The sequence below is a fragment of the Polyodon spathula genome, chromosome 10 (genome assembly GCF_017654505.1).
Source record: "Polyodon spathula isolate WHYD16114869_AA chromosome 10, ASM1765450v1, whole genome shotgun sequence".
In the NCBI taxonomy this organism is placed as follows: Eukaryota; Metazoa; Chordata; class Actinopteri; order Acipenseriformes; family Polyodontidae; genus Polyodon; species Polyodon spathula.
Window position 1 is genome coordinate 31,195,393 of NC_054543.1, and position 18,029 is coordinate 31,213,421.

The 18,029-nt window shown below is 38.1% G+C and overlaps 1 protein-coding gene across 2 annotated transcripts in view; it reads right to left on the reverse strand.

Moving 5' to 3' along the window:
• Positions 1 to 18,029, reverse strand: part of LOC121322095 (protein FAM126B-like) — a 66,784-nt gene that overhangs the window by 44,824 nt on the left and 3,931 nt on the right. For both annotated transcript variants that reach the window (XM_041261612.1, XM_041261611.1), the window contains exon 2: positions 9,907 to 9,976. The gene's annotated coding sequence lies outside the window, so the exon portion shown is untranslated. The remainder of the gene's footprint in view (positions 1 to 9,906; positions 9,977 to 18,029) is intronic.

The following is an 18,029-nucleotide window of genomic DNA, read 5'->3' on the forward strand; positions in this document are numbered from 1 at the left end:
AAGTTCGCTGAAGAGGAATTTAATCATATTTAGAAACACATATATAAAAAGTCAGATTCCACATTCAGATCTCCACATTGCCACTGCACTGAGCTGCTGAATCTGCTTTGAAGATCGAGGCAGACATCCTTGCAGGTCCAGAGTCTCCATCACATCCGCACTCTAAAAATAGATGCATTAGCTGCAGAGCCGTCCACTTTATACTACATTTGAAGTAAAGGTCAGACCAGCCGTTGCCCTTCGAGCTGAACTTGTTCACTCAAGGGAAACTAATAGGATAGTATATACAGTACCATAACAAACCTGGCCAGGCTGTTGGGGATAAAACATTGCTTGCACAGAGCACTTTATTTCTTTATTTGCTTGTTCTTTGCTCAAATAAAACAATGTTTGAATATGTAGTGGTTTCTTTGTTGCCACTTTCCTGATGACAGTGTGCGGATCCTTTGACTTCTGCTACTACAAGTATTTGGGGATATACGCACCTGGATTCATTTGTTTGGACTTTGTCCAAAGGCGCAGTAAGAACTTTACTACAATATACAATATACTATATATACTATATACTACAATAACTACAATATTAATGGGTTCTGCATCCAAGCCTGCAACTGAACAGGTGTGATTCTATGTGCCTTCGGTGGTAATTAATAAATCAATGAATAATGCAGACCTTTGGTTTCTTTTCCTACTGCAGCAGTCAACTTCCTTTCCCTGAATTACTCAGCTTTGGCAAGTGTCAAGAACGTTCAAGGGTTCTTTCCACTCCACAACTGGAAATCACTTAGTGCTCTCTGTATGTGACCGAACAAAGAAAGCATTGATGGTTTTTTTATTCACACAATGAACACCTTGTTATCGCTCTGTACAAACACTCAGCCCTCCTTAAAACAATGAACCCTCAAAACTTCAAACAAAACCTGAGGCTTAAAATTAATCATCTCTTTGTATTCTACATTCTGACACTGCTTTTAGAGTTCTTGTAAAACGCCCTCAAAATACCATCTGCTGTACGTCCCAAAGCTCCTAGAACAGGGGATGAAAACAACATTGTGGAAATACAGCTCTCAGACTCTGTATCTGCCTGCATCAGCAGTGGCACAGCTGGAAATGTGCTGCTATGATTATACGAATGAAAGTTACACATTCTTGCCTCCTAATGTAACACTCTCCATCTCGGAAATCAATGACCATCTAGAAGACACTTCCATAATGCCAATGGTGCTGTTTTGTTTTGTTTTTGTTTGTTTTTTTAAGAAAAATCTTTAAAACAAAAGCCACTTTCTAAGTTTCAAAGACCAAAAAGGTCCCTTTTTAAGTGAAGCACAGGAAAACCTCTATTATGCAAACCAGCTGGGATCAGGATCAACTCCTAAAATCGATTTGTTTGAATATTCAGGAAAATGTTTAATATGAAATTTCCCACTCAGAAACTTCACAAATATATACCAGTAACCTTTAAATGTATAACATCCAGTACTGTACTGCATAGCAAATATCAGAGATGGAGGGCTAGTTACTGAATTTTCTATGACAGCAAAGCATAAGAGAATTGCACACAACATGACATGGTCTTGGGAACCTGTTCGGAGTTGTGTGCTCACCTCTGTACAGAGGAGAGTCACAAAACACAAGTTTATCAGAGATGGAGAAACAGATCTTACAGTCACCTGTAGTGGCAAAGAAATGTAATCAATTCGTAACAATGCTGAAAACAGGCTTAATTACCTTATAATGCATAATGTGTGTAGCTAGATATACTGAATGTAGCCTTTAGTCCTGCATAACTGTAAGCAGTTAGTTAACTGAAGTCAATGAACAGTTTATCAGTTACTGCAATGCACAAACAGAACTGCTGGTTCATGGATATTTGGGGTAATAACCATTCACTTCTCTGTCCCGCTCCAGATAGCATACGGCAGCTGGCTTTTTTTCCCTGATAAATCACCTGCTACCGAAGGGTCATTCATTCACCACCATGACACTCTCCATTCCAGCTCTAGTGGACTAAGGGAGGTTGCTTGTCTCCTTACGTCAATTCGTCACTTTATTCTTTAGCAATTACATAAGTCTGCATGAAGGAACAGTTTAAAGTAACAATTCCACTGCTTTCCCAATGACACGTTTTTAATGCCGACTGCTTTCCCTTATGATCAGCACTGAAATAGGCCAAAATGAATTTGCTAATTATTGGTTCACCAAAGGCTATAAAAAAAAAAAAAAAAAAAAAAAACTCAAATACACTATCATAACGTATGCATCATTCACGTAAGCAAATGTGAGTACATATTTCACTGGAACTATTTTGTTGCACAACTATTTATTTTATACCCCTCAATTGACCCCCCCCTCCCGGAGCAGCACGGGCTCATGCAAGACTGAAAGCAGCTGAGAACACTCTTCCCTATTGAGAAATTACAGCAGCTTTTCAGAGCATGTCCTACTGTACACTGATTTGCTCTGCATGGCTTATAGTCTTGACAACTGCAAAAAAAAAAAAAGAAGAAAAGAACACACAATGGGGGGTATTTAATTGATCTAAGCGACGGTGGACCGTTGACGGAGCCCTTCGTGTCCCAAGAGCTACAGAATGTTAATTTGAAGAAGACGACTTCTCCCTGCATGTTGTGTTCCCTCAAGGTCACTCAATGACTACAAACTGTGTAGTTTGTCCTGTCCTTGCCTGTTCTACACCTACTCTTTGTAGCACAGGAGGCTTTAATCACCACTGCTTCCAAACAGATCGTCTTTCACTTGCAATGCAGGGCCCTCCATGCGTAAGAGAGGCCTGGCTTGTAACTAACAATCGCCACCATAGGATGTGCAGGAGGCAAGTCCCCAGGACTGTAACATGTGATGCACAGCAGAAAATGTAATTAAAAAAAACAAAACAAAACACACAGGAATCCTGGAGGGAACAGCATCACAGGACAACGCCAATGACAGTTCTGCCTAAACCGTTTCAGCAAAATAACAGTACAATTGCTCAACGCAGTCAATTGAAATTAGATGAGGGAGGTTAATTAAGTGCTGTGTCAATGAACACTTGCCTGCACACCACTGAATACATCAATACCTGCTCCTGTCTGCAAACACGAATACATGGGTATGCATCCATCTGTATATACAGACTAGATGTGCACCAATAATCGGTAGTCTATTGGCATGGCACAGATATAAGGAAAAACCACAATCGGCTATTGGCAGTTTCTGTTATTTTAGCCAATAGAGTATACCAACATTCATGCTTGAATTTCTTCCAGCACAGAATCAGGTTAGGTGCTTACCAATGACTCAAGAACACCGAGACAGTAATTTTCCTTGCAGTGCCATGTAGCGTGCGATCAACCTGCAGTAAACATGTCTCAAAAGAGCGGTGCTTGGATTTAAAAAAAAAAATATCTGAAGACAATTCGAACGCCGAGTTTTGTGCAGCACAACAGGCTTGATGCGACATTAAATCCAACGATGAACTGTGAGTAGAATATTATTCTGATGCTTTTTAAAAAAAAAAAAAAAAAAAAAAAATATATATATATATATATATATATATATATATATATATATATATATATATATATATATATATATATATATATATATATATATAGACACACACACACACACACACACACAACGAAATTTCAGCGTACCATTTGTAATTCAGTAATATGAGAGAATTGGTCAGGGGTCTGAATACTTTTGCAAGGCACTGTATATATAGTAATAAAGTATGGGGGAAGGTAGTGGATGGTAGGTATATAGGTCTGCATTTATTACAGAACCCCAGTCTAGTATAAGGAACAGTGTCATGTTATGTAAAGCCCAGAAAGGAAACTACATCTCCCAGAAGAACAAGCGGAGAACTGAATTAAGGCACACCTGTGGGGAATTAAGGGACCAATATATAGAGGGAGAGGATAGTTTTTTGAGAGAGAGAGAGAAATGGGAGGTGAGCTTAGGGGTGAGAAGGATAGAGAGAAAAGTAATAACATTTTTAAAAAATGAAAGGAAAAGAAGAAAGTTTGGGGGAAAGCTGAAAAAGGGTTAGCTGTTGGTTTAGTAGCAGAGGGAAAACCTGAGTTGGTAAGTTAGCGCTCCGAAAGGAGTTAGTCATTTGATTTATTTTATTTTATTGTTTGTTGTAAATAAAAAAAAAAAAAAAAAGGATACAGGCAGAGCCCTGGTTTGAACTCCGTACTGTTGGTGGAGGTGGAAAAAGGTCCAGAACAGGTATATTTGGCAGCATTTTGAAGCACAAATTGATTATTGTGGTTTGACAGAATTTTGTAATTGGAAATGTATTATTTTTATAGTTATGTAAACAATTTAAGTTGAGCTGCATTTTTAAGCAGTGTAGGCTTAAAATAAAAACAACAAGTTGTTATGGCTGACATTGCGTAGGCTACATTTTTCTTTTGTAAAGTTTAGGTAGAAGTTATAATACGCAATGTCTGACAGCAAGTGGCTATAAAAGTTAGTCACATAATATATTTTTTTTCTACAAAAGTGTTTTTACTAGTACAATTGTAAAGTGTTATTTTTATGTGACTATGTTGTAAAACAAATGTATAAATTGTTGTCAAGCACACAATATGTGTATTCATTTTCTGAAGTAAATGCAAGTAAACAACACTTGTTCATTTTGTCATATATACAACCTTTATTGGTGCACCCCTAATGCAGAGATTAGCTAAAGCTACAAGATATTCTGAGTCACCATTAAGCAAATTCTTTCTGAAAAACACCTGATATATGCTGAAGTGGGTTAGGAAGAAAACAAACATGTCAGTTTATGACTGCAACAGTTAATTAGTATTGTTCACAAATAATGTAGATTTCTTTGCATTAAATCAATGCAGTAAAATCTACTGTTACATAAGACTGCTTCCTTGTGTGAGTGAATATCATAACATACATAATTTGTGGCAGTTGCTAAAGCTGACCACTACTTTGTGCAACTTCCCAGCAATTGCTCGCAAATAACCACAACAAGCACACCCAAAAAGAAGATTGGTTTCACCATCTAATCCTGTTCAAGGGCATTGCAAGGTCAGGAGGGTTTATTTTTCTGTGCGTGTTATTTGCAAATTGTGTCATTTATCAAAAAATGGTAACCAGTCTCACACTCCCACCAACAAAAGATCAACTGAATTCAAGCCTTTTAACCCATCAGATGCTGTCTTTTTTTCCTCACTTGCCAGCTACATTTCCAAAGCAGCTCACAATGCAGTTAAAACGAAAGTAATCTACAAGTGTTAATATTGACATGACTTTGGAATGTTGCAGGGCCAAGCTTGGAGCACAAAGATCTGGTCTTAGTCCAATAGATAAGGTCTACTGGTATTGTACTTCGGTACCCCCACCCCCTTTCTGTCAGGTTAACTCTCTCAACACTGCTGAACTGACAGCAACTGGACCAGGGACACTTGCTGACAGAGCTTGGGCGGATGGTATTTTTCCCACTAGAATACAATTACTGCATTTTGTTGTTAACTGCTGTGTATCAAAATACATTTAGTGACAATTGTGATAAAAAAAATATTACGTTATTATGGAATATTCCAAGCAACTGAGAATCCTCATTAAAATATATAAAAAAAACAAACACCAAAAGTACTGTACAGAAAAAGGTAACAAGAATACACCAACTACAAAGCAAGGGAATTAAAACTCACGTTTTCCACCTTAAGAAATATACTTTTTCAGAAAGGCAAGAAAGATTTTCACCTTTAAGTAGCCTATCATGAATAAGACAGCGGTAAACACCTCCAGCACCTGGCTAATCAGGATAACTGGTTAGCAATGAACACCTGCAATAGCAGCCATAAAAAGACCACAAGAATTAAACTGAAGTCTATGCTGCAACTAAACTGCACAGAAACAGAATGATTCGGTATGGTGCAGATGGCAGCTGACAGCTTGTAAAACAATAACTTCTTTAGCACCACCATTTTACATGTTACAGAGCAATCTAATTCCAAAGAGGACCTGCTGTTAAAGCAAGGCAAGAACAATCAAACGCAACAAAGCACAGGGCAAATCACATCAATAAAAAACAATCCCTATTCAAACTGAAGGACGTCAATCAATCACATCAAGAGCTGACAAGTGTTTCTGTGGAAATGCTGCCCTTCCTATTTGTATAGGATTATTGGTGTTCATATAAAGAAGTGCAATACACACCACCTTCAGCACTACTGGCCACTGAATTCCACCACTTGGAAGCTCCACTTGACTCCCCCCCGGTGTGTCCCTACTTTGTTTCCTTACCTGTGTACCTGAGGAGTAGGCATTTCTAAATGTAACATTATCGAGGGTGTACTAGTTATAGATAAGTAATTACTGTATCAGTGTATTTATTTACTGTCACGGCAACAACATGACAGCTGCAGTTTACTGCAGCGATATCAGTGTATGTACACTTGAGTACATAAGTTCCACAGGGCACCAAAGCAATAAAATTCAGGTGGTTTACAGTTTTGTTTTTCAAAATGTGATGCAAACAGCCAAGTAATATACCATAATATACACAGAATATCACACAAATACAGTGTGTGCTGTATGTTACACAAGGTGCAATGCATTGGGTTACAGTATTCTACATGGTGTATATAATACAGTGTATATTGTACCATATGATACTTTTACAAAACAAGTGCATTATACAAAGGAAGAACCCAAGGCTGCTCCATCATGCATGGTATGCTCCGGGTTACATAGGAACAGTGATGGTAATCAAAACTCAAGCTCCCTTAATCATCTGGAACATGTAATTGTTCCCTATTAAAAAAAAAACAGGAATTAGACTAAAGGCTTCTCTGGCTAGGTTTATGCAACTTTTTCATAATCTTTCATTCCACTGGAAATCCCATGTTATTATTTTACTAATACAGTGCCTGTTTATTCAGAGATCATTTTAAAACATGGTAGTGATGCAATGCCATTCTCATGGGCAATGTTTTCAGTGTTGAACCCTTTATATTTCCTACACAGCATATTCTAAACATGAGGTCAAACTTGACATCGTTAGTGATTTACACATTGGTGTATAATGCGAATAAAAGTTTACTTTAATTTGAAACTAAATGATTTAAAGGTTTTTTATTTTTTATTTTATTTTAATTATTTTAAACTTGGTCTACTTAGTAACCTAGACAGTTAACACACAATCATGGCCCTATACAGACGCTCAGAATGAGCTGGAGGGGTTAGTGTGCAGTCTACTGCTCCTAACACACTGGGGAAACCAGAAATGTCATAGAAATTTGTTTTCAAGGCTTGTAAGTACACACTGACTTTAGTTAAAATTAGGTGCATGGGTGTTCATCTCAAAAATACACTGAGCTGGCAACTCAACACACGAGAAAAAGCGGACTGGGAAATGCCAGCAACAATTTCAACTGTTTAAAACGCGCTTTCAAAAGTTCTTAACAAATTGATGCAACTGTAAGTGTCGCAATTGCCCGCAGCTTTAGTACATCTCATTACAATCGTTTTGATCCCTCATTTGTAATGTCTCCACCCTGTTTTTGCAAATTTCTGCAGGAGTGCCTAGAATTACATATTAATTTAAGGCTAAAGTGCATAGAAGAACCGCGGCTGCAAAGCATTCGTTATTGATGCTAACAGCGTTGGGTTTGTTTAATACATTTCATGCTACACTTCCGACTGATTTGCATGTGGTCTGCAACGATTGCGACAGACGCAATACTTTAGTAAATCTACCCCTAGGTGTGCTGCAGAAGAAAAAACTAAACAAAGCGAAACCCATTCTTCTACATGTTAAATCCAACTGTCAAGACTGGGGATTGGTAATCCTTGGGCTTTCCTACATCATACATTAGGAGAATTACCCTGCATAGGGAACAGCTAATGCACTTGAAATAATACAATACTGTATAATTCTACTGATTTTTAGAACCTTACTTAGCCAGAATGAACCAAGAAACTTCACATTGCCACACAGGGATCCCACAGGTAACACACATACTAGCTCGGAGGACCAGCTGAGGCAGAAATGCGAGGGAAGCGGTGTGTGTTTGAGGGTTTTATTGCTACGCATTTATACCTTGGAAACTGCTCTAGTTCCACAACCTATTATTCATGGCAATGAACCTGCCTTCTGTTCTTTCCTCCAACGCGCATAAGGCAATGCCATACAAGACTTTACCGCTAGGATGAAATCATTGAAAAGTGAATATTCTACTCCCTGCAAACAGTGAATGTACAGCCTCACAGTATATACTGTATGTTTCCTCAGTTTTCTGTACAGCTTGATATGCAGTAAACAGAAACACTGGGCTAAATTAAACAAAGGACTGATCAGTCCAATATCATTGCTTTTCATTATTCATTAAAAAGGCTTAGAAGGGAGAAAAAAATATATAGCATGAATTAGGAACTTCTTTAATTTGTTAATGCTTTATAATCTTTTAGTTTGATACTGTACTGCTGTACATGCATGGGGCTAAATATCACATTTTACAACCAACACACTAATATTCCACCTGTTTTGAGAAAGAGAAAAAGAAGAGACAGAGAGGACCATGTGGAAATAATGACCTCAATAGCTGTGGCTCTATTCTAAATGTAAATGATGAATCACTTGGTATAGTCTTCTAAATACAGAAGCAGTTAATTTGCACGAGGCATAAACCATCACGAATGTCATCTGGCTAGGCTGGCGCTATTCAACGTCACAGTTAATACATTTCCCCTTGTTATGAATGCTCATATGCCCAGAGTCCATACATTAAATCCTTTTGAAGACAGGAAAGATAACAAGCTCCCAGTTTGTAGCGATGGTTATTCTAAGTACAGTGTGATTTACAAAGTACAGGCTGGCAGATTTACTTGCATGGCATGAAGGGAATGTGATTAAATCTCATCTTTTCTTTCCTGATTTCTAAGACCAATAACCGTAGTTCTGTGGACACAAAAGACTGATGCATTCTTACTTCCTGTTGTCAACTAATGACATGACACACTAATCCAAAAAAAGCTATTCCACACCAATTTGTAACCCTTTTTTTTCTGCTCATGTAAAATCCTGTTTTGATCTCGTTGGGTTAATTTCAGTGGCATTTAGAAGTATGATGGGTTAGGAGGCCACTTTGTTTATGTGGTTGTTGTTTTTCGGTAACATTCTGTTTTTTTAAAATTATACAAAAATAATTTCCACAGGGAGTATTTGGTATTTGTTTTCAGATGAAATCAGGTTGTATTTGTACGTAAAAAAAACCATCCCCTCATCCAGCAAGATACTAACAAGCTGCAATTATAACCGCGGAGAACTCTGCAAAGCAGCTAGCAGCTTCAGAGACTGTCCTGTAGCAATCACTGCTGTTTACACTATACGTGGGGAAATGTTTTCCTCCAACAAAATACAAGGCAGCCAAAAGTCTGTCAGCCCTACTAGTCTTAAAGCATTACAAAACTTTCCCAAGTAAATGTGGAGAAATGTATTCCCATCGATTTGTAACCTGTGATGTGTGATTACAAAATGCAGCCTTAAAAATAGAGCAGGCAACTTTGCAGGGTGTTCTGTATCACTTTAAAAGATCCTTCCCAACAGTCCATTTTCTGTTCAACCCAGGACTAACAATGTGTTTCCAATCTACATTAGAAGAATGGCTTTACAGAACTGTTTGTTTTTCAGTACAAAACTAATTCCCAGAAAATCTACAAGCAAGAACATAAAAACTAATAATTGTGATATTTATAAGCGTTTGCACGGTAACTGGGACAAACTGTTGCCCAATAAAAAGCAAAGGAATTGTGGTATATTGAATTGTGTGGTTTCTGATTAGCAGGAGTCAGAGGTAACAAAAGCAGAAAAAGCCTGTATCAGAAAGTAAACATGTTTAAAAGGTTGACATTTCCCTTTCAGAAAACACTACTCACTTCCAGTTGACTGTGATGCTTCAGTCTTCCTCCTTGTTCCTGGCAGAGAACTCTTTCTCCTCAAGCCAACCTTTAAAATTACAAGAAAAAAAAAAACTATATGAGTTAAAACAAGTTTAAATATTGACATAAATGACTTTGCATTATTGGAATTAGACTTGTGTAAGCTGAAACATAGGAAAACATGAGACGTTATTAACGTAGGTCAGATGATTATGTGGGCTGGAAAGTGTGTGTGTGTTTTGAGGAGGGGGGTGGTGTTAACTAGTCAGGATCTCTAATGCTTGTTTCCATCTGTCACTGGGACTGACTTGTAAGTGGTTTGAAATCATACTCGTTCATTTCCATCAGCTGCAGATCGAGATCAAATTGATTTCAATGGCTCTCCAACTCACACTGATGCTGTATGGTACTGTAAAATTGGAAGGATGAGTTTTAAATCTCAAAGACTGCAGAAAAATAATGTGTAGTTATAATATTTTACTGTCAGGGAAGTATGGAGGTTGATAAATGACGACGTGAAAGCACACATAATCCCAAGATCCCTTCGCAATTTTATGCCCGAAACAGCTTTCCAACAGCAGAAAAACATGGTTATATCCGTCTTTGCCCATTTTAAACAAGTGCAAATAATGAGGGTCAATCTGTTTTGTTTCTAGCCATGACAGATGGTGAAGGGGGATATTCTGCAGCAGTATCCCCAACACGACTCTGAGCAGCCAGTACTATGCCAGGCAAGCTAAAGCAAGCCTCTGAGCCCATTCTGATATGTACAGTACAGGCTGTCTGCAACAGCTTGCTAGGAAAATAAAAACAAGCAAACAAAATTTATAAATGAATGAATGGGATTCCACAAATCACAGTGTGTCCCAGACCATGGTATCAGTTGGAAAGCTGCCTGTAAAAAGTTCCTCCAATGAACAGCCTACACGTAACATGTCTGTTTCTGCAAGGTAGTTCCTTTTACTCTCAGCAGTATCCTAAACATATTAGTTATGAATTATCTGTGCAGAAATAAAATGTGCTAAATGGAGAATTCCCATGAGAAATAATTCAGTCCTGGAAAATGCCTTCAGTGGGTTTTTGTTACAGTACTTTTGCAGTATGTTTTGCATTTTGTGGCCCCACAGTTCTATGGTATTGTGGTGAACTCTTTCAAGTGTCTTGTATTTTCCACAGTGAGGATTGCGACGGTCATTTTTATAATGTCTTGGTTAAAGCTATTATAAGATTTTTTCGACACATATGCTGGCAAAATATAATTTCACTCTAACTAATTCTAATGAGTCTCTGTGGACTCAATGCTGGCACAGCACAAACGGTGGCACAGCACAAAATAATTTTTTAAATGTTAATGGCTGCACTTGCTGAAAAATATGAATTCAAACTGGTGCCAGTATCTGCTTAACAAGCCAGTCAAGATTAGTGAGGACAGAAAGATAGGGCATTGTGTATAAAATGTGTAATCTACTGGTTACAACTAGAAAATGACAGGTCTTGCATTGGGGTTTGTCCCTCTTCAAGGAGGAAAGCACTTGGAAGAACTCAACAGCAAACCATCAATTTCTACATAAACCAAGCACCTTTAATATAGTTTTAATGTTATACCTTTTGCACCTTATTGACATCATGTCCATTACTGGGTGATCATGGACCTCAAATTACAGAACAGCTGCTTCGTGAACTACACAATGTGTGTTCCATCACAGACTGGCTCAATCACTCCATGATCGGTCAGAATTGTAGTCCATTCAATTATCAGATCACAGAATCCCCTTTGCTCAGAAGAAATAATGTGCCATCGAATTCCTTGTTTCCACTGCAATTCCCCAGGTATAGCGGAGCTGGGCGGTCTGGGGGAGGTGTAGCTATATCTGACAATTACACTGGGAAGCAGACGACCATCTTCAACAACGCCTCGACCAGCCAGTCAAGCTCCGCTGTACCTGAGAAAAGGCTGTGGATACTAGGAATAAGAGTATCCTACGGGGAGATAAGCAGCCCTGGAGACAAGAGATAGGAGGAACAGTGAAGACACCATTAAACTGATCAGAGATGGGTCTGCAGGAACACTGCAGGAGGCTAAAGCACTCGTATGTGACAGCTGGGATGCGAATCACTCTCCCATCACCAGCATTTAATTGTTGGAGCTGTTGAAGGAAATTTCCAACTGTCAAGGACAGTGGTGACTGAAGAGTTCAGAGCCATTTTACTAGGGATGAACAGGTACTGTGTAGATCTACACTGCAGGAATATTGCATGCAAAAATATTACAGATTTCTGTTGACATCATAAGTTCCTGTTCATATTACAAATATGTAAGGCTGCCACCTTCAAAAATGTGTAAACGTCACCATTTTGTATACTTCTAATAGCCGTTTTGAAAATCCTAAAACTATAGACGAACATTGGAGTATAATTTCTCATTTTTATTTTTGGTTTGCATTTCTAAGTTACATTTGCATCTTCCTGCATTACAGAAGTATTAATGAAAGCAGAAGCAGCAGCTGGCTGTACTTTACCTCAAGTTCTATGCAAATTAGCCATGTATTTTTGTGTTTCATGTGTTTTTTAACTGGTCACGACTCCACCACAGAAGCACCTGTGTGCAAATAACTTTTACTAAGGAACCAATTTATTTATTTGTTTGGTTTTACTTTAGTGAAAGTGTATTTTGCACTTGTTAGTTGTAAATGTGAAGTAGTATTTTATCTCCATTGGAAGGTTGTTTTCATTTAAAACACTGTTGTTCAGTTTATTGCAGGTGGTTTACAGGTTTACAAAACCATTTTAAATGCGGTAGCTGAAATGCAGCCTGGTTTAAATTTGCTTCAAAAGGGATGTAAAGCAAAAGAAGAAGGTTAGATGCATGCAACCTGTGCATTTCCATTCCCTATAATGGAGGCAGCTCTGCGCTACAATTATTAACAAACCTGTTTATCTGTAAACAGGCTTACTGTAGCGCCTGTGTTTCACAAGGAGCTGTTCTTGTGCCAACCCCCCCACCCCTGCCGAAAACAAATACACAGGAATGATGCCCACAATCAGCAAACAATACAGTACACTCTTACAATTACACACCAACACCATCGCTTCATTAGAGTCAAGAAACAGTGAATTAGGCCCAATTAACACCACCCATCTGTTATGCTGTAATGACACAGTGCAACCGAATATTCTCCTGTTTGTGTTTAATTACAGTAAAGCGAGTACAGACTTTCGTAACTTTTCTTTTTCACAAAAATCAATACGAATCAAATCATTGTATTTCCTGTCATGATACACTGTACAGTAAAACTTGAAAGGCCTCCGCTACAGTACATTTACAGTATTCCCTGTGGGGGTTAATAAACTTGTTTGGTTTGTTTTTCTATTGAAAGATTAATCTTAATGATAAATACAGTAATTTCAGCAGAACATTTTTTTGGGGGGTATATGAGACAAATACAGTAAGAAGACCATAAGCATCCCAATCACCCATCTTGGGTGAGCCTGGTGGCTTCTGAACTGTGGCCCTCCAGAGCACATGTTGAGCACACGTCATCATGGAAATTCAGATAGCGAATGCAAGACAAGGAAATGTGTGAAATAATTTACTGTACAGTACAACTCTCCATATATGTAGAATGTTTAAACAGTGCAGTGCTTCTGCCACAGGGCAAAGCAGCAGCACAAAAATAGCTTGGCCAAAAGCGAGCACCATTAATCCATTGAATGTTAATTAAAACAGAGGCCTCGGAAAACTCTGACTGAGATCCCTGTGGTCAGAAAAGACCTGTGGCCGGGATGGGTAAATAACCACAATCCACAGCATGTGTGAGCACCTGTGCTATCCTTACACTAACCTTCAGTGCTTCTAAACAGAAGGTGTTGTTATTGAAACCGCACTGGAAAGCACTGCAGAGCTCCTCTGAAAGAAGGCTGAATTACAGTATAATAAAGGTCTCCATTCTGCAGCTCATTGTGGTGTTTGTTCAGTACTGCAGGATCTCAATGGCTTTTAAAAAAGGATGCTTTCTGATTGCAGTCCAAGTCTGATGGCTGGTTGGGACCAGCTGGACTGGGGATGGTATTTTGGCTTGAGTCTTGTGTATACCGGTAAACATAAATAACAATAAATAAATAAATAAATAAATAAATATCAGCTTACAGTATTTCATCCATTCCAATTCTCCTTCTGAAACAGCAGAATTCATAATAGAAACTGAGCACCCGACTACAATGTCAACTGAAAGGTAAACTCCATCTTTCTATATGTAAAAAATATTATTTAATTTATGAATTCACCTTCTTTTAAACACCTAAAATATATTGTCATTTTAGTCTCTATTACCATTTCAAAACAGGAAAAGTTACATATTATAGGAATCACATTGATGCCAACAGGAGTGGTTCTTTTGGACAGTATAGGGCCTTCCCCGGGTGTGCAGTGCAATAAAACAGAGCTAATAAAAGTATTGCAGCTGGGTGTTCCTGACTCGTGTGTCCAGCAACAGCAACCTTTATACTTAATAACTCATCTAGTCAAAAACAGAAATCGGCACTGACAATACAAAGTCCATCCTGTATAGGACAGAGGATAAGCGGGCTTCGTGTTTTCACAGCTGTGTTTAGTTGCAAAAAAGATTATTCCCATACATACTGCAAAGCAATTTGTAATCTACATTGTAGCATCCCATCCCTTGGCTATCTGCTACACATTCAAAAGAAACGAAGGATACCCTCAATAGACAAGCGACAGAAACAACACCAACAGATGCGATGCACAGTTTAAAAAAGTCATGGCAATATACATATAGCAAATATATTGTGTGTGTGTGTGTGTGTATTGTTATGAATTAAAGGAACCTTTTCCCATGTCTCACATCCTCAATTCACCATTAGAGTACATGCAAGTGTACACTTAACCAACATATCCCAGTGCCTATAACAGATACAGTAGTTCAGTCTTATTGCTGTACTGGTCTGTTTAAACACAGAAGAGTTGAAATATAAGAACATAAGAAAGTTTACAAACGAGAGGAGGCCATTCGGCCCATCTTGCTCGTTTGGTTGTTAGTAGCTTATTGATCCTAGAATCTCATCAAGCAGCTTCTTGAAGGATCCCAGGGTGTCAGCTTCAACAACATTACTGGGGAGTTGATTCCAGACCCTCACAATTCTCTGTGTAAAAAAGTGTCTCCTATTTTCTGTTCTGAATGCCCCTTTTTCTAATCTCCATTTGTGACCCCTGGTCCTTGTTTCTTTTTTCAGGGTGAAAAAGTCCCTTGGGTCGACACTGTCAATACCTTTTAGAATTTTGAATGCTTGAATTAGGTCGCCACGTAGTCTTCTTTGTTCAAGACTGAACAGATTCAATTCTTTTAGCCTGTCTGCATATGACATGCCTTTTAAGCCCAGAATAATTCTGGTCGCTCTTCTTTGCACTCTTTCTAGAGCAGCAATATCTTTTTTATAGCGAGGTGACCAGAACTGCACACAATATTCAAGATGAGGTCTTACTAGTGCATTGTACAGTTTTAACATTACTTCCACTTGATTTAAATTCAACACTTTTCACAATGTATCCGAGCATCTTGTTAGCCTTTTTTATAGCTTCCCCACATTGTCTAGATGAAGACATTTCTGAGTCAACAAAAACTCCTAGGTCTTTTTCATAGATTCCTTCTCCAATTTCAGTATCTCCCATATGATATTTATAATGTACATTTTTATTTCTTGCGTGCAATACCTTACACTTTTCTCTATTAAATGTCATTTGCCATGTGTCTGCCCAGTTCTGAATCTTGTCTAGATCATTTTGAATGACCTTTGCTGCTACAACAGTGTTTGCCACTCCTCCTACTTTTGTGTCGTCTGTACAAAAGCAGGACTATCATCCAGAACTACAGCATAAAACGTGAAATGGTAGAATATGTACAGCAGTACTGTAGGCCTACATACCAAAAGACACTTCTGGGGAAAAAAAAAAGTGGACACCTTTCCCTATATCTTCAATGGTGACATGAGTTTTAAGTCTCATTCTCTACCACAGGGTTTGGTGAAGTCTCCACAACTTTCTACTTCTTCCTACTTGCAGTTATTTTGTATCTCATCTTTGAAATCCACAGTACATTTCCCTTAACTTTAAAAATCATTTATTTATTTTTTTTATGTTCCAAACAGTTCATGGGTCATTCCATACCAACTCAACCAGAAAAGGGGCATTTTGTTACCTGACCGTCTCAGATTTTGCTAGAAAAATTCACCTGGGGCTTTTCGGGCCCTCTGAGTTGAGAAATGCTATTTTATTTATTTATTTATTTATTTATTTATTTATTTATTCTCCTTCAAGCTGTGATGGACAAAAGGTCAACCTAAAGTGAAAAAGTGACCCTGACCAGAAAAATCCCCCTGGGCTCAACTTAGACGCTACCATCACGTGTAGCACCTTGTTCAACTCGTAATGAAAAGGGCTTTCGAGAAAAAAAAATACCAGGAGCCCCTAACTCACTTTTGGCAAGTTGCCCTACAAGGGGTAAGTGACGAGTTTTATTCGAATTTCAGCTCAACCCTTTACCCTGAAGGGGATGCGGGTCCTAAAATGTTAGTATTGCTGTAAGAACCTTATGTAACTTAAACTTGGTAGAAATACCAGAAATTCTAATTTCAGAGGGTGTTAATGACCAGTTTAGGGGGTCACGAAAACAAGAGTGTTTCAAATTTGGAAGAGTGGTCCCTGAGGTTCTTACAGCATTTACCAAACACACCACAGTTTAGAGACATACAATACAGAAGGCCACTTCCTCAATCTACACTTCAAATCTACAGCTGCCCCTTTTAAAAATCTAGCCGACAAAGGTACAAGTCAGGACACGTTTTAAAAAAAACAGAAGGTCATTTTAAAGTGGTAGGTATTGTGTTCTCCTCTAAAACACGTTAAGAAATGCCAGGGTAGGACCAGTTAGTGGTGACACAATCATCACCTATAAATAATGTATATATTAATAACAAAATACATACTACCAGTAAGTCATGTGTAAGTGAAGTATACACTGTGCTCCACCCACAGGAAACTGCATTTGCACATCGTCCATGGAAAATCTGCATTCCTCTAAGGCAGGGGTGGACAACCCTGATCATGGAGAACCACTATCCAGCAGGTTTAATGTGTAACCCTTAAATCATCAATTTCTAAAGACTTGAATTTTGACTAGTTAATCAGTATTTTTTCAATTTAAGTAATAATTTGTTCAGAGATAATTTGGAACAAAAACCTGAACACCCTGCAGCTCTCATGGAACACTAACTTGCTAAACAGATCAACAAATTACAATCTTTAGAAATTGATCATTAAGGGTTACCTATAAAACCTGCTGGACTGTGGCTCTCCAGGACCAGGGTTGGCCACCCCTGATCCAAGGACAACAAACTCAAAGCCTACCATTCATATGCTAGAACTGTGAAAGTAATGGCAACAAGCACATCAGTGCAACAGCGTTTGTTTTTTTTTACTTAATTATATTAGATTATACAAATAATTAATTCACAGAGAGATAAAGGAAAGAAACTGCAGCAAGCAAAAGAACCACCCACCCAATTCCCAGAATAAGCGTGCACCTCTCCTTATATTACTGCTGTATATATTTTTAGCCATCCAATTTAGTATGGATGCATTTTCTTAATTGCAGTACTGAGGGAACACCAATTAGCCAGGCAAGCTATTTTGATTTAAAATTGTGAAATAAATCATTTGAGAGTGTTTAAGAGAACTTGAATGTATATTACTACTAATTATTTTAGTTAAGGTTTTGTAAGAATTAACTTTGCCTTCAAGAAGGGTCCCATCGTCATACGCAGCACTGTTTGCTATGGAAAAAAACAAACTCCTGAAAGAATCCAATGAAATGTTGGTAACCTTTCTGAAGTCCAAGTAAGCTACAGTTACTAATGCACAATACTAAGTAAACGTATTTTACTCAGTACAAAGGAATTTGTTAAAATCACATTTATTTTATCAATCCATGATTACTGCACAAGTCCCAAGGTTTAAGGAACTGTTATAAATGATACTGAAATGATACTACAAAATAAAGATCTTCTGAGAAATTCAGAGCTTTATGAATGAAATGTAGTGTGTGGCG